Source organism: Chanos chanos, chromosome 11 (assembly GCF_902362185.1).
Source record: "Chanos chanos chromosome 11, fChaCha1.1, whole genome shotgun sequence".
NCBI lineage: Eukaryota > Metazoa > Chordata > Actinopteri > Gonorynchiformes > Chanidae > Chanos > Chanos chanos.
Genome location: NC_044505.1, coordinates 21,873,994 through 21,892,236, shown reverse-complemented (window position 1 = coordinate 21,892,236; position 18,243 = coordinate 21,873,994). Strand labels below are relative to the sequence as shown.

The following is an 18,243-nucleotide window of genomic DNA, read 5'->3' as shown; positions in this document are numbered from 1 at the left end:
GTCTAGTAGGGCTAAGATGAGATCCTTATGGTTTATATTTTTCCTTGTAGAGGTGTCCATACCTCTATTTTTCCACTGTTGAGCAAACACATGTATAGTTGAGAACGCATATTGACTATCAGTGTAAATATTGGCTATCTTGTTTTTAGCTATTTTGCATGCTTCAGCAAATGCTATTAATTCTGCAGCTTGTGCAGAGTAGTGCCGCGGCAGTGGTTTGTTTGATTTTCATGAACTTTTTCTCATACACAGGATCAAAACCTGTTGTGTGCTTATAATACATAGTGTAATGTAAATCACTTTCATGCATCTGTTCAGCCTCTGGGGGAACTCTTTATTTTGCTTTGTGCATCAGCGCATGTGTCACAGACCCTAGGCCCATCGTGACTAAATCCAGACTGTACCAGTAGAGGGGTTCTCTGTGACCCTGTACCACAAAACATTACACCATTCTGTACGCTCTCCCCCTTTCTTAGTGGGAACAGTAACTATGCAGAGACTTTGCATCATATCTCTCCCTAGCAGATTACAAGCACAGACTGCAGATAACACCAGTTGGCAAGCACTGTGTCAGGTGAGACCAAAGCAGGGGACGCAAGTGCGGGCAAAACAGAGGTTTTTAATCAAATAGATAAACAAAAGGAGCTTTACAAAGCCAAAAAGGAGAGTTCAGGTTCAAAGCCAGAACACAGAACGAATACAAAACACGCAACAAACAGACGGCTCAGAGGACACAGGGAAGTGTAGACTTTGCACTGACTGATCCCACGGAGGGGTTTAAATAGGGAGAGGTGTGATGGGAAAACTAAAGTGAAGGCAGGTGTGCGGGATGAGAGATCAGGCCGGTGATTAGTATACCGGCGACGCTGAGTGCGGAATGGCTGAGACTGGCGAGGGAGGAGGCGAGGTTGTTACACACTGCTCCTGCCTGTTTTGGGATCTGTCAAGGTTACCAATTCAGACAAACGTTCTTTATGTATTTTACCATTTGCAGCTTTAACGAATATTTGGGTCTGGGCTGAATTTACATCAGGCACATTATCTGGGTGGACTACTGTCCGAGATGCTCCTAAATCGCACAGGAATGTGACTCTTATGTCCAAACAATACTGTGACTTCAGGTTTCTCTTCATTTTGTAACATCACTTCTACATCCCCAAATTGCAACATTTCCTCTCCTTCTACATCCTCTCCTTTTCCCTCATCTAGTCATGCTTCATTGTCGCTGCCCTCTTGTCTTCCTTTTCTTTGTCTGCAATTTTTCACTCAGTGTCCTTTCTTCCCACATACAAAACATACCTGTTCTCTCACTTGCTGTCTCACTCTTCCTCTAGTACCTCTCTCAACCACAGTCTAGCTTGTCTCAGCTCATCACTATCTGATTTCTTGGTTGCCCTCATTATGTCTTTTATTAATGTCAGACATGCTTCTTCTGTTGGTTTACTTTTAAACCCATATTTATTTTCCATTTCTTTCTATATTTTATACTGTTTTTGTCTCTGGTAAACATATATTTCTCATCCCCCTCTAATTTATCCGGGCTTTTACTACATTTACTCCCCATATTTAATAAATAAAAGAGTTGATCTCAAACACTGGAACAACAATAACTACAATACAAGCGGACCTTATTTCAGCAATGACAACAGCAACACCAAGTGCAACAACAACCAGTTGAACAAGTTAACTCAAGTCACCAGCAAACACGACATAAGGAAAACAATCCACCGAGGTGAAAAATCAAAAGTAAAAAAAACCCAAACAAAACAACTAGAACAATTAACAAGTCTAACCAGAAGTAATTAGATATCACCCCACATTAAACATACAAGACAGACACACAAAGACACATTCACAAATTTATCGCGATCTCCCCCTTTTTTTTTTCACTAGAGCTGTCTTCTTCACTTTTAACGTGCTGCACAGAGTTATTTATTCCTGTAGTCTTCTCACACAGACTATGGACTCGCTTTCTATCTAACTTCACTGACTTATTCAGCTTCTAGCCCCAATATTATTCATTGTTTTTACAGGTTTTAGGTAGAAAGACATATATTTAACTTTGTTAAATACTCCCTATACCTTCACTGATTTATTCAATGAAAAGAGCCACTGCTGTTTTTACCGGACTTAGTCAGAGAAGCTACTTATTCGACCTCAGCGCCAAATAAGACGTCTAAGTTCACGGGCTTTCACCGGTCTTACTTTAGATGATTTCACCAACACAGCTCTTTTGAATACCAAATTATTTTACTCACCCTGAGTTTGGAGGTGTTCTGATTCTTTTCTATGATCCCGTCACCTTTCCCCGTCCCAATGGATACTGGCCTCTTTGAACAGCAATTCAGCTGGAGGACTTTTCTTTTCAGGAGTCCCAGACTCCCCCGTGCACGGTTTCAGTCCCGATCCTGGACTGGGGAAAGGCTATTGGGATCTGGCTTGAAGGACCAAATTGTTAAAGTAATTTTATAAAAGACACTCAGATTCTCCAAAGTCCAGGCAGGTTGGTTTATTCTAGCAGCGAGGAGACCAGTCACAAAGCAATACAGTCAGGCATCACAGTTGTGAGTAGTCTAAAACTCCCTTTGCGTTCATGCGGCATTTATCTGATTAATAAGAGGAGCTTTTCAGTGACCATTAAATATTGCCTTTATTGGCTTATATTTTATTATTGTTATTATTATTATTATTATTATTATTATTATTATTATTATTATTATAACAATACTAATGAAAATGAAATAATTCATTATTGCTTAAAGCAAATGATTTTATATATTAATAAATTACACAAGTTCCAATAGTCCTTTTTTGTGATATAGATGGACAATCTTTTTCCAATGGAATAGAAAGATTTTCCTTTTAATATGTAAGGATTTTTATATAATTATCGAATGAGGGTATTATACTAAAGCTCTGTAATCATACCGCATTTGAGTTTAAATTTCTACCATTCTACCATGAAACAGAAAATGCTGCCCCAGAGGACCACAAAGCGGACCTCCCCAGTGGACGCCAAAGCAAAAGACCTTTAGACTGTTTGTGCTAGATAACTTTATTCACAGTTCACGGCTGTTCAGTATCAAGCGTACATGTTTACCTTCTGGTCAGTGTTTACGCTGAAGCAACCTTAATAACAAGGAAGTCATGCCTTGGGGAATACCGCCAGAGTTCTAAATAAATGACTCTTCTGCTACGATTGCTCCTGCAAAATATAGTCTGGAGAAATTAGTCTCTTTTGGATGTTTTAAATTAAACTAGAACCAACGTAGGTACGTATGTGTGTGTGTGTGTGTGATAACACAGGTGAATGTCATCAAGGTGAGATGTCATTGCTTAATGTGAAATTTTGATATATCTTAATAAAACCAGTCCGGGTTGCTAATTGTACAAACCTTATAGCCTACAGTAGTTATTGTGGAAACGATAATGGTGATTATGTTTCGATGTTATTTTAAATATTCATCTCTCGGCCTTTACAGTCTCGGAAGAAAATGTATCGGCCATTTTAGGACTCTTAATAGATCAGTCATCCTATATATAAAACATGTTAGCGTTAATATGATGCATAGTGCTACTGTACTTTATGACAAAGGTATTCGTTTATTTGTCCATGTTAGGTGGCTTGTTGAGGTAGTAGTGTATGGTTTAAGGTGACTGCGGCTGGAGGGTGCCGCTATTGTTTCTCCCATCTAGAAATCGCATTGTTGAGTGTTCTGTTTTCAAACCTTGTTATGAACTCTGAGGTCTGGGTTTGTGGTCCCACAAATTCTCTGAGTGAACCATGATCTTGTGAAGGTTGCATCCATTTCCAAGCAGCGTTGCTTTGACAAATGCTGCTGCTTTGCATGTTTCTGATAGACATCCTAGGTATTTGCTCCGTTTCAGGGAGTGGCTGATGAAGGGTAGGCTACTTTACGTTGCAGGTCCTGGTATTTGCTATATTTCCCCTGCTCCTTGGTTGAGACATTCTTGTCATCTGTAATTGAGATGTTGTTGATCATTACTCTTCTGGTTTCTTTAGTGAACACTGTGATGTCTGGTTGCTGTCCAGGGATCTTCCTGTTGGTCCTGATTTTCATGTATCACAGGATGTTTACTACCCTGTAGTATACACCAGTGCTGTAATGTTGTTGTGACTTTTCAAGTCCTCATTTGGCCAGCCTGTGGCAAGGGCTTCCTTTTTAATGTATAAAAGTTTGTGACAACACCACCTGAAGACTCTCACCTGAAGAGCCTAGGAGCATATAGCCAGCCAGTAGGAGGAATTCACAGACACTTGTATTGGTAGATTTATAAGCAGAGACGTGATTTCAGTTGTACTAATAATGGTTTATTGGTCACAAAGAATTAAAACTAAAGAATGAAACTGAAAGTACATAAAGGCCTTTATTGCATCGTCCATGTTAAAATACGATTATGGAAAATGAAAACTATTCAAGTTTATTCAAAGAAATGAAGAGCACAAAAACTCTAAAATAGCAACACCAACTGGGGGGAATATGAAGAAACCAGACATGTAACTGGTGGAGGATGGAGGGTGGAGGCCTGACCGCTGGATTAAGACTGAGGGGAGACTGAACCACTCACCACCACATGTGTCACATCTACAACAAAGCCTCACAACAAGAGGAAATGAAAGAAAAGAACACAACTGATAAACAGGACCAACCTCAATCACTGGCTAAATGAATAACAGTGCTAAAACTCAATGTTAAAGGTAAAAACAAACAAACAAACAAACAAACAAACAAATAAATAAATGAAAATGGCATGACAAAAAAAAACCTAAACAAAGAAAAAGTAACTGAAAAAGGAAGAGTTAACTTAACAACATAAGCTAAGGGGAAAAGAAGCCAGGCCAATAAATGATAAAGACAAAACCAACCAAATTGTACCAAAGCAAAAATCACAAAGAGATAAATCCACTGAAGTAAAGTAAGGCATAACAGGGTAAGGCAGAGCAGCAGGAGTGTGACCTGCAGAAATACAAACAGGCCAACCTCAGGTTAAAACACAATGAGGGCTATACCACTGACTAAAACATTTAAAACACAGTGACCTCTCTCCTGAGCAAAATTCCTCTTAGGCTGCCTGGCAGACCGCTTGCATGCTACTCAGAAGCTGCTTCATCATGTTTAGCTCTGACAGCAGGTATTACCAACAGATTCCTCTCCAGTGATGTGGGAGTTCTAGCCGGTGTGTACTGCTGACACATATCTGAGTGTCACGCTGGTTGTGTGGTGCAGGACCCAAGTGCAAAGACACGATAATGTAGGTGACAAAAAGAAGGATTTTACTGGAACTGAAGATCAAAATACACGTGCAAAACAGGAATAAAACAGATAACAAAAAGGTGCAGCATAACAGTGTGCGCAAAACACAAACAACGATAGACAAAAGACAAGGCAAACACTAGGGCATAAATAGAAGGAGAACTAATCAGGGCAAAACATGATTGGTAGAAATTAATAAGGTTAATAAATGAGACAAACAGGAACAGGTGAGGGGCAGAGACAGACACAGAACAAGTGCACAAAGACATAGCAAACTAAAAGTCCAAAATGAGGTGCAGGCTGTGACACTGAGTGGTAATTTTAAGTATCAGGGTAATGTGGTCAGCTCTTCTGTTTTTTGTAAGAACTCTAGCCGCTGCATTTTGTACAAGCTGAAGCAGTTTGATAGTTTTTTTTTTTTGTCTTTTTTTAAGGAAGGCCTGTGAAAAGACCATTGCATTAGTCAACCCTGCTGGAAATAAAAGCATGAATGAGTTTTGTAAATCATGTTTTGATATAAGGCCTCTAAGTTTGGCTATGTTTTTGAAATGGTAAAAAGCTGATTTAGTTATTTCTTTTACATGGTCATTAAAACTGAGATCGCAATCAATTAAGACACCAAGGTTTAACAGTGTCCTTTGCTTTAAGTTCTTTTGTATTAAGATGAGTAGCAATCCTGAGTCTCTCCTCATTTTTCCCAAATATGATTATTTCGGTTTTGATCTCATTCAGCTGAAGGAAATTTTGAGGCATCCAGCTGTTAATTTGGTCAATGCATTGACAACGACTTTGGTCCCCTAGGATCTCTTTAGGTGAGAGGGCAAACTAAATATGGGTGTCATCAGCATAGCTATGATAAGAAATCTTATTGTCTGTAATGATTCGTCCAAGTGGGAACATATAAAGGTTGAATAATAAAGACCCTAAGATTGACCCCAAGGGGTCACTACAGGTCAAGGATGTTGATGCTGAGGTATAGTTTGCAATGACGACAAAGAAGCTCCTGTCTTAGAAGTATGATCTGAGCCACTTGATAACTGTACCTGAAAATCCAACCCAATGTTCCAGTCTGTGTAGTAATGGGTGATTCTTAAACTAGGGTAATTTGTGTCCCTGGAAGAAATAAGAAAAACAAAAAGACACATTTCTACATTTTCACTTTTGTTATGCTTACTTCAGACCAAAAGGAACTTATACAAGAATAAATAATAGCACAGTCATTGATTTTACTATATAATAAGAAGCATTTCATGTATGGTTTTTACTGTATTGTCTTTGTCTCTAAGCCAGACTTTGGACCCTCAACCCTGCTTCATTCTGAACTTAATATTGAAATAATGTTGAGTTCAAATACAAATAAGACATTAATACCTATTTTAATGAAATATATTATGTATTCTAATATTTATTCGCATTTTCTTGTACTTTTCATAAAAAAGAACCCCTGTCCCTTGGGTTCACCTTCATTTCCACCACACTGTACAAAATAGAATCCTGAGATTATTGTTTTAGGGTTTGTATACGTGGTAACCATAGCAACAGCCACTCAATAAAGGAACACATGGCTGGAGAAAAGAGTAACCTACATAGGGGGTAATAAAAAGAGGTTAAGTCAAGGCCATTATGAGTTAAATTGAGAGTATGTTTATTGGGTGTCATTTCCAAACAGCTCATATTTCATATGAATATAATATTTAATATTGTGTATTTTGTGTATATTTAATGCTAAACCTAAAACTGACATTGTTGTGCTTACATTTCCTGAGAATTTAAAAGAAATATGACAAAATGTTATTTCCACAACAGGAAATGATGATTTCCTTTGAATATTAGGGTGAAATATATATTATTTAACAAAATAATCACAGCCACAATCAGGATGTGTTTCTACAGAATGGAGAGATGAATCATAGCAATGCATTAAAAAAAAATTTAAAAAAAAAATGTTAAGATGCTAAACTCTAATTGCTAAAATTGTCCTGACCAAAATGGACCATAGTTAAAGAATTACCCTAACATGTTATGATCAGCAGTATCAAAGGCTGCACTAAGATCCAATAACACTAGGACTGATGTTTTGCCTCAATCGTTATTAAGGCATATGCCATTTAAAACCTTAATGAGAGCTGTTTCAGTGTTGTGATTAGCACAGAAGCCTGACTGAAAGTCATCAAAATACCCTTTTGCATTAAGAAGGCGGTTAGCTGATTAAAAAGTACTTTTTCAATGATTTTGCCAGCAAATGGTAAATTGAATATGGGCCTGTAATTGTTCAGTATGGAAGCATCTAGATTATTCTTTTTAAGCAGGGACTTTATAAAGGGCTGTGCACAGACATTTTGGGGGGCAGGTGCTCAAGAGAAAAAAAATGGCACCCCTCTCATAATTATTTATAAAAAACAAAGTTACATATAGTAGGACATCTTTTACTTACATTTGCATTTATTTCAATACTCATACTCATGCAGATGTTTAATACTCACCAGATTTCTACAAAATTATCAGTTCACACAGAGACGATGGACTTGGTCTTTAGCATTCACTATTTCTACTTTTATCACAAAGACAGGCAACAAGTACCCTACCACATACTTTTTCTGCAGAAAAATTTTAATGGGCTATTTGTCATTTGGCAATGTATTAATATTACATGATAAGGATTACTGCAAGTGTTGTAATGTAGACCTAACTTATACAAGGTTAGTTCAACTGTAATGCTGACAAAATACTAATATTCAGCTAAAATAGCTTCATGTCTGATTCAGCATCACCAAGCCACTTTGTGAAGTTAAAATAAATTGTTGGCCTATAATACGGTTTCAATAAAATTACATGCACACATTTAAACTTTCAAGTCTGAGCTTGTAAACACCCTGGACTACTGTACTGAAATGACAATAAGTTGGGTTGCCTACAACTATCAACAAATTTAGTGTCACAGGAATAAACATTGATAATTTACTATGCTACATCTTAAAGCTTTTGCTAATCTATGTTAGCATGTAAACAGTGGACAAATCATATATTTGCACACTTTCTTGTGATGCGTGACAAGTCGGCTAACGTTTGCTTTACGGTTACCTACACTATCCTCACAGTCCCTGTCAACGCTGCTTGTTCTGGGTCATTGATAAACGTTGCTGTAACAACAGAGATGTTCATGCATATGCAACTGTTCGTCAGCTAAAAGTCGGTCAGTAGGTTAGATGAGAACCGAATTCTCTCGACAAATTCATTCATATTTTTAAAGCAAAATCGTGGAAAATACCACTGTTTTGAATATTGGGCGGGATGTGCCCCCCTCCCCGTCCCATGAGTTATGCCTATGCCTACAGTCAAGTTTGTTAGCCTACCTCACTCAACTACTGTAACATCAAATGTAAACATAATTTTGAAGTTCAGCTAACGACACTGACTTTCATGTTACTGCAGCAAAACGTATTGTCATTTATCGGCTGTTATAAGCGCCGATACCGATTTATCTGCAACTAGCTCATGTCGGCTGATAATATCGGCATGCCGATTAATCGGTCGAGCTCCAATCAGAATCCCCCAATTCTTCCTCTGCTGGCTCTTCAGTTTGTCGATCTTCTAGCATCCAGTCAGTAGATGGCTGAAGGTCTCATCCTGTTCCTTGCACAGTCTACACTTTGGGTGATTGGTCACCCTCAGTATCTTTGCTTTAAGGCACCTAGAGTTCACTGCCTGTTCTTGTACCACAATGATGACAGCTTCTGTTGATGTCTTGAGACCAGCTTCCCTCATCCATCTGCATGCCTTCTCTACAGTGGTTTGTTCCTCTACCAGGCATCATGTCAAGACCTTCCATTTTATTTTTCCTCTGCCATGGCCTCGTTGGTCATCTGTGACATGGTGTCGACAGTTCAGGTTCTTTCCATTGCAAGCTTGTCTTTTGTCCTTCTGCATCTGGGTCTTGCTCTATTCTTCTCACAAGTGCGGAGGTTATTCCCCTGCAGGTGCTTACTGATGCAGTCAGCTATTATCCCAGAGAGCAGCTTCCATGTTGTTGATAGGCAAGTGATTGGATGTAAGTTGCTGTGGGTTGTACCATTATCTTGAACTATCCTGAGTGGATCTTTCTTTCAGTGTCGGCTGGTATCATTAACTTTTCCTCTTATTCTGGAAGGCCTTCCAGGGTCTTCTTGAGGTTCTGAATCCTAAAAACTTGCTTATTGTGGCTCCCTAACTTGGTTCAGTTCTACCTCCATAAGTGGTTGGCTTCTATGGCATCTAGTGATGGCTCATCAGCATATTTTGTGCCTGAACTGTTGCTTGAACTGTTGGTACAAGTGACCAGGCAGGTGACATCTAGGTGTTGTGTCCTCCACAGGGCAGTGGAGGACACAGCACCTAGGACACTCGCAGTGATGGATTCGATTTCTGTGCCAGTCCATGTACTTGTTATTATTATTATTAGTAGTAATTGTAGCAGTAGTATTGCTGTTGTTGTTTTTATTATTAACATTATTTTATTATAATTTTGCTTTCTTGGAATCTAGTGATTTGCTCTAAATCACCCTGCTCTCCAAAGCAACAGTGTTTCAGTTTGGTCAGCACTAGATATGTGCTGTATATTTGTGATAACTGATTATTTTAAATGTATTGTGGGGGTTTCTGGTCACTTTCAGTCCCACACTGTGAATTATTTATCTGGTTATCGTTTAGTGATAGTTTGAGACTTGTCTCACCTCAGAAGAGTGCTGTATGTATGAATTTAACTTTTGAGATCTTTTACTTGCCATGTAGGTCTGTGCTGTTGTGTTGAGCATTATACTGTATGTTTCTTAGTCTCACTTGCACTTTAGTCAACCGGACTGACCTAGTCCTGTGTTTTAATTGGGAAACTCCAGCCTATGGCAGCATTAGTGTCTGTCCCAGCTATAAACAGACTGATGTGGTCAATACTACGGGTCACTCATTCATTTTATTTATAGCCCACGATGAGAACTCAAAATGATTGATGCTAATACTGATTTTATTTATGTATGTATTTATTTATTTTTTCTTTTAGGGACACACCAGCCACTTGCATTGGTGTGGTGGATTGTGTCTGTTTCTTTCTGCCATGCAACAGGTAAGAGGGTTTTTCTGTGACAACTACATCAATATATTTAGATGTAGAACGAAACAGTTCAGTAAAATGCTTTATAATCTGAACAATACACCAAGAGGTAGAACTTTCCAGGTCAGCAGCAAAGTGCGTGAATGAGATTTTCATTAGATGAGAGTGTAACTGATCATTTTGTCCTAGTCTCACTACAGTTTGGTCACCAGTTGTGTGTGACAGCACTGTGACATAAATAAACAAGTTTGTGCAGCCTTCCTATGAAATATGGGCTCAGCATCTATGTGCAGTAAACTTGTGCATTTAAAATAAAAATGGTCCCCACTGGATCTGGGTTCATGTGCCTTATTTCAGTCTTATACTCCAAGCACACTGAAAAAGAGATTTATGTTTTCAAATATATATATATATATATATATATATGAAATCCATGATTAGCCAACACTGGCCTATCTCACAGAACAGTAATCCAGCCTGTGACCTTTACTCTCCAGAGCAACTTCATTATGGACATCATAGTCACAGACACACAGTTTCCTGTCATATTTCGCTGTGACCTCATATCTCTCTCCTTTCTCAGCTCCAGACACATTCTCTTTGCTGGTCTCAGACGGTCCAGTATTAGGCCTGGTTGGATCCTCTGTGGTCTTGCCCTGTGGTGTCATTCCTAAATTCAGTGTTGTGGAGCTGGAGGTACGCTGGTTGAGAAATAGAGACCTAAACAACCCGGTTCTGCTCTACAAGAATATGAAGATCCAGGAAAGTTCTGCAGACCCTCAGTACAGGGACAGAGTGTCTCTGATAGGGAGACTGGAGGAGGGGAATGTGTCTCTGAAACTGAACAAGCTGAAACTATCTGATGGAGGAGAATACATGTGTTATGTCCATACTGGAGTTTGGTATGAGTCAGCCGTTATGTCACTAACAGTAAATGGTGAGTGGACAAACTTCTGCGAACATAATCTTTAACAAATCTTTAACCTCATAATCTTTAACAAATGTTCAGTATCTTCCTGTAGTGTTGTTAGTGTGAGCTATATTGTTCAGTTCAACTGTGAAAAGCTTTTCTGCACTTCTGTATGTTTTAGCTCTGTGTCTTTTAGTGTCAGTGTGTCAGACCGTTCAACTTTTAACCAACAATAAAATGTTGAGAGGTAAACAACTATGGAAAGGGATGTACAAGAACTTGTCACTTTTCTCAGCACTGGGCTCTGCACCAGTCCTCTCTTTCACTGAAGCAGGAGAAGATAGGGTGAATGTGACCTGTGTGTCAGATGGTTGGTCACCGCAGCCCACAGTAACCTGGAGAGACAGAGAAGGGAAAGAGATCAAACACAACAGTAGAGTGACGTATGACAGAGGTAACTCTTACTTCAACACAATGAACAGTGACAAACAGAAATAATCATGTTACTTCAAAAGACAGTTGTTATAGGGAGGTAAAGATGTGTATGTGCTAGTTCTCTCTCTCTCTCTCTCTCTCTCTCTCTCTGTGTATCAGATAGTGATGATCTGATGAGTGTGAGTTCTTGGCTGCTCTTCTCTCCCTCTGAGTCAGAGTGGATCTCCTGCTCTGTCAGTTTATCTGATCAGGAGAAGAGAGAGAGCAGAGTGAGGTTGTCACACGGTCTTGAAGGTGAGACTCTTTTTTTTCAAACCTTTTTGATCAGTACTACGGAAACACTTACCAGAGCTACACATCTTCATACTTCAGTGGTATGTTAATACTGGAATATCATCTATTGATTTGTTTTGTTTGTGTGTGTAGGTGGATTAATAGCTGTCATCATTACCGTGGTCATTTCACTGCTGGTAATAATTTCCATCATTGGGTTTCTTTGGCTGTGTAAAAAAGGTACTGAACTCACAAACACTTAACAGTTTCATAAAACACAAGATTATAGTCACTATTTTAACAAACCCTCTCTTAATAGGTTTAATATCATTCACAGAATCAGAGAAAACCACAGGAGAAACCACAGGAGTAGGGAAGATGTAAGGACAGGCAGCTGTCTTAATTAAATATTTTTCTTTGGACACTGTGCTCAGGTTCACAAATCAATCAATAATTAGGCTTTCAATACTTAAATCAGATGTCTCCTCCAGCATGTGCTACAGGCAATGCCCAAACAACAGGGGATGACAGTAATATAATGCCACAAAAAAGCACTTTGGACTTAAAATCTACAACAAAAGTCTCCACTTCTATCACAGAAAACAGTAATACACCATCTTTCACTGACTTTATCTTATTCAAACTCTTAACACTAAAGTGTAAAACAATGGCACACACATCAGTTGAGAAAGGTTTAAATAAATATTTCTTTAGAACTTCTATTAGTGGTTTATATTCCACAAAAATCTTGTTTCACTAGAATTTGTTGAAAAAAGACACTTGGGTCCTTCAGGTGACAATATGGGTTTAGCTGGTGAAAGATCTCAAAGAAACAGTACATCTCATAGACTTTTCTTTGTCTGCTTTTTCTTTGTCCAGTGCTAAAAGCCAAGTGGACATTTGGTGATAATTCTTATAATTTTTAAGTGAAATTTTTATAACCAATGTCAAATTGCCATGTACACTAGAAAATAAACTTGTCATGAAACATGAAACACTGTGCAAGAAAAAGCAGCAGGTTAGTACTATATCGTTAGGCAGCTTATGATGTGTATATATATAGATTGATATAATTATCATATGAAGTATGTATCTGATTTGAATGTTTGTAGATGTCATTCCTCCTGTTATCACTCATCACCACACATGAGGCCCCAGAGTAGCAGACTTAGCCTGGGAATTATTTCACGTGTGGAATTTCTTTCTTTCTTTCTTTCTTTCTTTCTTTTGGTGATTATGTGTCCTGAAGTATAGGTATTTGATGTGTAAATGTGTATTTGTGAAAAAGCTATGAAACTAAACCGACCTATGACACACACAGCTGAAGGACATCAGTGTCAGGTAAAAGATGAGACACTGGATAACTGTACAAAAAACCAGGAAACAACAGGTTGGAAAAGTTGAAAATCTAATTAAGTCTGGATATATGTGCAGATAACAGGAATTCCGTTCATCGAGGAGGTGTCAGGGAAAAGGTCAGGCTCTTGGAACAACAGAAAGCTCAGCTAAACAGAGGTCAGGAGTCACGGACAGGTTCACAGATGACACAAGGACAAGAGAGGAAGGATACTCCAAACAGAGCGAGGCAGACAGGTAAATGTACTTTTACTTTTTGAGAATTGTTCCCCACTTATTGATATAACAAAAGATCAATATGAAATCATTTAAACTATGTCCAACATGCCTTTTCAAACTTTCCTCCCTCTGATGTCCTTATCTCTCTCTCACAAAATGTACACTGTGATCCTGTGATCCTGACATGTAGGTTTTTGACATGTAAGTGTCTCATTGTAAAAAAGCTATGAAAGCACAGTGTACAAATATGACACACACAGTTGAATTATTTCATGTGAGGAATTTGTCTTTCTTTCTTTCTTACTTTCTTTCTTTCTTTCTTTCTTTCTTTCTTTCTTTCTTTCTTTCTTTCTTTCTTTCTTTCTTTCTTTCTTTCTTTCTTGTTGGGGCATATGGCTTGTTTTGTTTGGTCTCCAGTTTCTCCAGAGGGCATGAATGTCACTGCGCCTTTGGAGGAGGATAGTCAGTCAAAAGGTAAAAAACACCCAGAAACATGATGATATGACAGAGTGTTATAAGAAGTCCCATAGTTGCATCACGGTCTGTAATATGTCATAATTGATAGAAGCTGTCACACAACAACGATGGCATTAGTCATAGTAGAAAATGAACTTGTCATAAAACATGAAACACTCTATTCTGATTATTTACCAACAGATGAACCAGCTGTAAAGGATACAGATGACTGTGTGGAAGAAAAGGCAGTAGGTTCGTGCCATATCTTTAGGCAGTTTATGATGTATATGGGTACAGATTGATATAAAAATCATATAAAGTATATATCTAATTTAAATCTTTGTAGATGTCATTCCCTCTGAGGTCACTCATCATAGCACAGGAGGCCAGAGAACAGCAGACTTCATCTATTGTTATAGAACAGCAGACTTAATCTGTAATGGATATTATAATGTCAGAATCAATTCTTTCACGGTTATGAAAAGCAAAAATGAACAGTGGATTTGTCCTGATGCTTTGGGTGTAACTTTCTGTTTGACAAATATAACAATGTGATGATATGACCTTCAAATTAATGAACTCGTATGTAGGACTGTATTTCTAGGGGGAAGAAAAAAAAAAGATAAAACTGTGGTGTTCAAGTATTACATACATATTTGTAGAGTATTAATAGAAAAACATTAAAGAAATATTCCTCTAAAAGTACTGATTTATATTTTACATTTCACATAACTGTCTTGTCTTATTTCTGCAGATTGTCTTGAAAACAGAGTCCAGGAACCTTCAGGGCATGATATGGATTCAGCTGCTGTTGGAACTCAAGCAAATGGTAGACTTCACAAACTTCTCCTGATCTTTTCTTCAGATTACATTGGATATATGTTACACAGTTATGCAGTTATTCATAAAGGAATTATTTCATGTGAGGAATTTCTGTCTTTCTGTTTTTGTTTTGTTTGGTCTCCAGTCAGTCAAAGGGTAAAAAACACTCACAGACAGGATGATATGACAGTGTCATAAGAGGTCAATAGTTACATCACAGTCTGTAAAATGTCATAACTGACAAAACGTCTCACACAACAACCTCACTGTCATCTGTCACACTGTAAACAGGACAATTTACCACAACAGATTATACAGTATGTATTACTGATTGTTTGGAACAGATCAAAGACCTGCAGAGGAGGCAAATGAAGACATGACAGAGACAGCAGCAGGTACCTGTGATATTCTGGGGCAGTTTTTAATCTGCAGGATGTGTGTGTGTTTTTTTTTTCTTCCTGATAGGGTGATGTTAAAGGTGAACTGACCCACCATTCATTGATGTGTAAAGACTGATGTAGAAATTATGTCAGTTATAGCCCATGTGTCTTTTGAAATATTCTCTTATCCCTTGTGTGTGACATTCCCTTCGACATATACCATTCAGTAATTATGTGTCCTGAAGTTTGGGCATTTGACATGTAATTGAGTAATTGTGAAAGCTAAAGTGTAGAACTATGACACACAGATAAAGGACATCAAAGTCAGACGAAAGATCAGACACAGGTTGAATGTACAAAAACCCGGAAACAGCAGGCACCTCAGGTACACCCAAGGCAGGACTCACAGAGAGGCTCACAGAAGGTACATGCAGCAGGGAAGAAGGACACTCAAAACGGAGAGAAGCAGACAGGTAACTATACTTTCACTGGGTAACAGAGCTTAATGTCCTCAAATGCAAAGCTTAACACAGAATGAGCAGAAAAGCAGATGTATACCCTGGATATTTGTGACAGATCTATAGTAGTACATGCAGTAATGAGATGAGATCCCTCAGGTTCCTCATACAGTGATCATTATTCTATTTCTGTTGGTTGCTTGCATTTCTCTGTGTTCTTTTGTAGAAACCAGCACCTTTGCAATGAAGTTCTTCTGTATTTCCTCACTGATGTTTCTGAACTGCTCTTATTCTATTAGAATGATGCTTGTGAGGTTTACAAACTCTAACACTAACAGTTTTTATACATTGGATATTTGAAAATTAACACATATATTCTCTCGAAAAGTATTTCATATGGGCAATGAGTTCTCTTTTTTGACATTTGGTCTATTTTGTGTGGGTGACAGTTAATCAAAGGGTAAAAACCCAAGTTTCTATTTCAATAGAGCGGACTTAATGCCCTCTCCAGCACTATTATTGATAATCACTTCATTTTTAAAAGTTAAATTGTTAGTTCATTTTGAGAGTGTTATTAGCACTTGTGATCTTACCAACATCATATGAACTTACAGTTACTGTTACAATTTGTCCGGGGAGTGGAGACAGCAGTACTCCTACAAAATGTGAAAGTCAGCAAAAAGGTAAGAAACATCCAGATACACAATATCACAGAGTGTCACGTAGTTACATCATGGTTTATAAAATGTCATAACTGTCTTTTTGTTTGGACTCCAGTTTCTCCAGAAGGCGAGAACATCAGTACTGCTCTGGAGGAAGACAGTCAGTCAATGGGTAAAAAAAAAAACACAGACTAACATAAAGATATGACAGAGTGTTATAAGTCACATTGTCACATAGTCACATTGCAGTTTGTAAAATATCATAACTGACAGAGCTTCTCACACAACAACCTCACTGTCATCTGTCGTGGTAGAAACCAGACGCTTTGCCCTAAAACATTAAACACAGTGTATTGCTGATTATTTGTCAACAGATCAAACACCTATAATGGAGGCACACAGCCAAATGACTGAAGACAATCAGACAAAAGCAGGTATTCACAATATTCTTACACAACTTTAAACCTGTGATATTTATTTATTTATTTTTTCATTTGGATTTGATCATCTCAAAAGTGAGATGGACCACCATTTATTTCATGAAAATCGTTCTTCAAATGACTAATAAGTCTTAATTGGACTTTTCATTGTTAAAAACCCTGATGTCTTGGTTGTCCTGACTCAGATTCCCTATGTAAGGACAGCTGACTTATTCCCCTGTGTGTTGTTGTCCCTTATAATCACCTCATTTCCCAAATTTAACATTTTTAAATTCATTTTAAACGGATGTCACAGAGTTTACTTTAGCAGATTCTATTCAGTCTTTCAGGAACAGTTTAAAGTTTCCACTGGATTTCATCAGTGCCATATGAACATAACCTACAATTACTAGTCAGTTTAAGATGTTATGGCAGTTGTAACTCTTAATCCCAGTCTTGGGGTTTCCCTGTCCAGCACACTCATTGTCCTTCCAGAAACTGCAGACCAAAGCGACGCAAAATCGGGTGTTTTGGTGCTGAATTACAACAGAATTACCAGAATTATCAGGATTGACCTGAGGACTGATGTTAAAAAGGGTTAAAAAATTAAAAAAAATAAAAAAATAAAAACAGTCACCTGACGATAGTTAGACCTGATCCATATTACAACTTGTCTTTGACTAGTTTCTACAGGAATGTTCTGATTTGTAAAATTTTCAATGCATAAATATGCACCTATCTAGCTGAAGCCTTAAAAAAGAGAGCCACACATCATAAGTGAAATGATTTAATGATCTAAATCCTTTCTGATTACAGTACCAGCAGAGATTAAGAAGATGAAACTTTTCAAAGGTAAATCATGACAAGTTTCCTACGATAAAGCAACATTAATTCACACAGTAACCTTTCAGGTGATTCTCATCTCCAGTTCTGAGGGCCCCACTGTCCTGCACATCTTTGTTTTAACTCTTCATGATCACAGTTAATTGAGCTATTCAAGGGCTTGATAACCAATTGATCAGTGGAATCAGGTGTGTCAGTCCTGAGTTAAAACAAAGATGTGCAGGACAGTGGGCCCTCAGGGCTGGAGTTGAGAATCACTGTTTTAGACAATGAGATCCTCTGTTCTTCCTCTACAGTGAACATCACTCTGGATGAAGAGAACACTCCTGAGAGATTCAAGTGCAAGGGAATGAGTGTGTACTGTTTTAAAAAGGACAAAAAGAAATTAAATGACCCCAATACTAATGAAAAAACAGAAGATATCAAATTATTTGTTCTATGTAAAGAAGAACTGAGCTCAGGAAAACATTACTGGGAAATTAAGGTGTGTGAGAAACCTAAAGCCAAACTCTCATGGTGTGTGGGTGTGGCCTGTGACAGTGCTGAGAGATCTTATAAGGTCCCATTAACACCAGAGAATGGTTTCTGGGTTCTGTCATATGGAGAAAAGCAGGGTGTCTACATCAACACTGACCCAGTAAGACCAATACA

At 38.1% G+C, this 18,243-nt stretch overlaps 1 protein-coding gene across 1 annotated transcript in view; it reads left to right on the top strand.

The window, feature by feature from the left end:
- LOC115823847 (NACHT, LRR and PYD domains-containing protein 3-like) overlaps positions 1–18,243 on the top strand; it is a 704,547-nt gene that overhangs the window by 534,134 nt on the left and 152,170 nt on the right. The gene's annotated exons all lie outside the window — the stretch shown is intronic.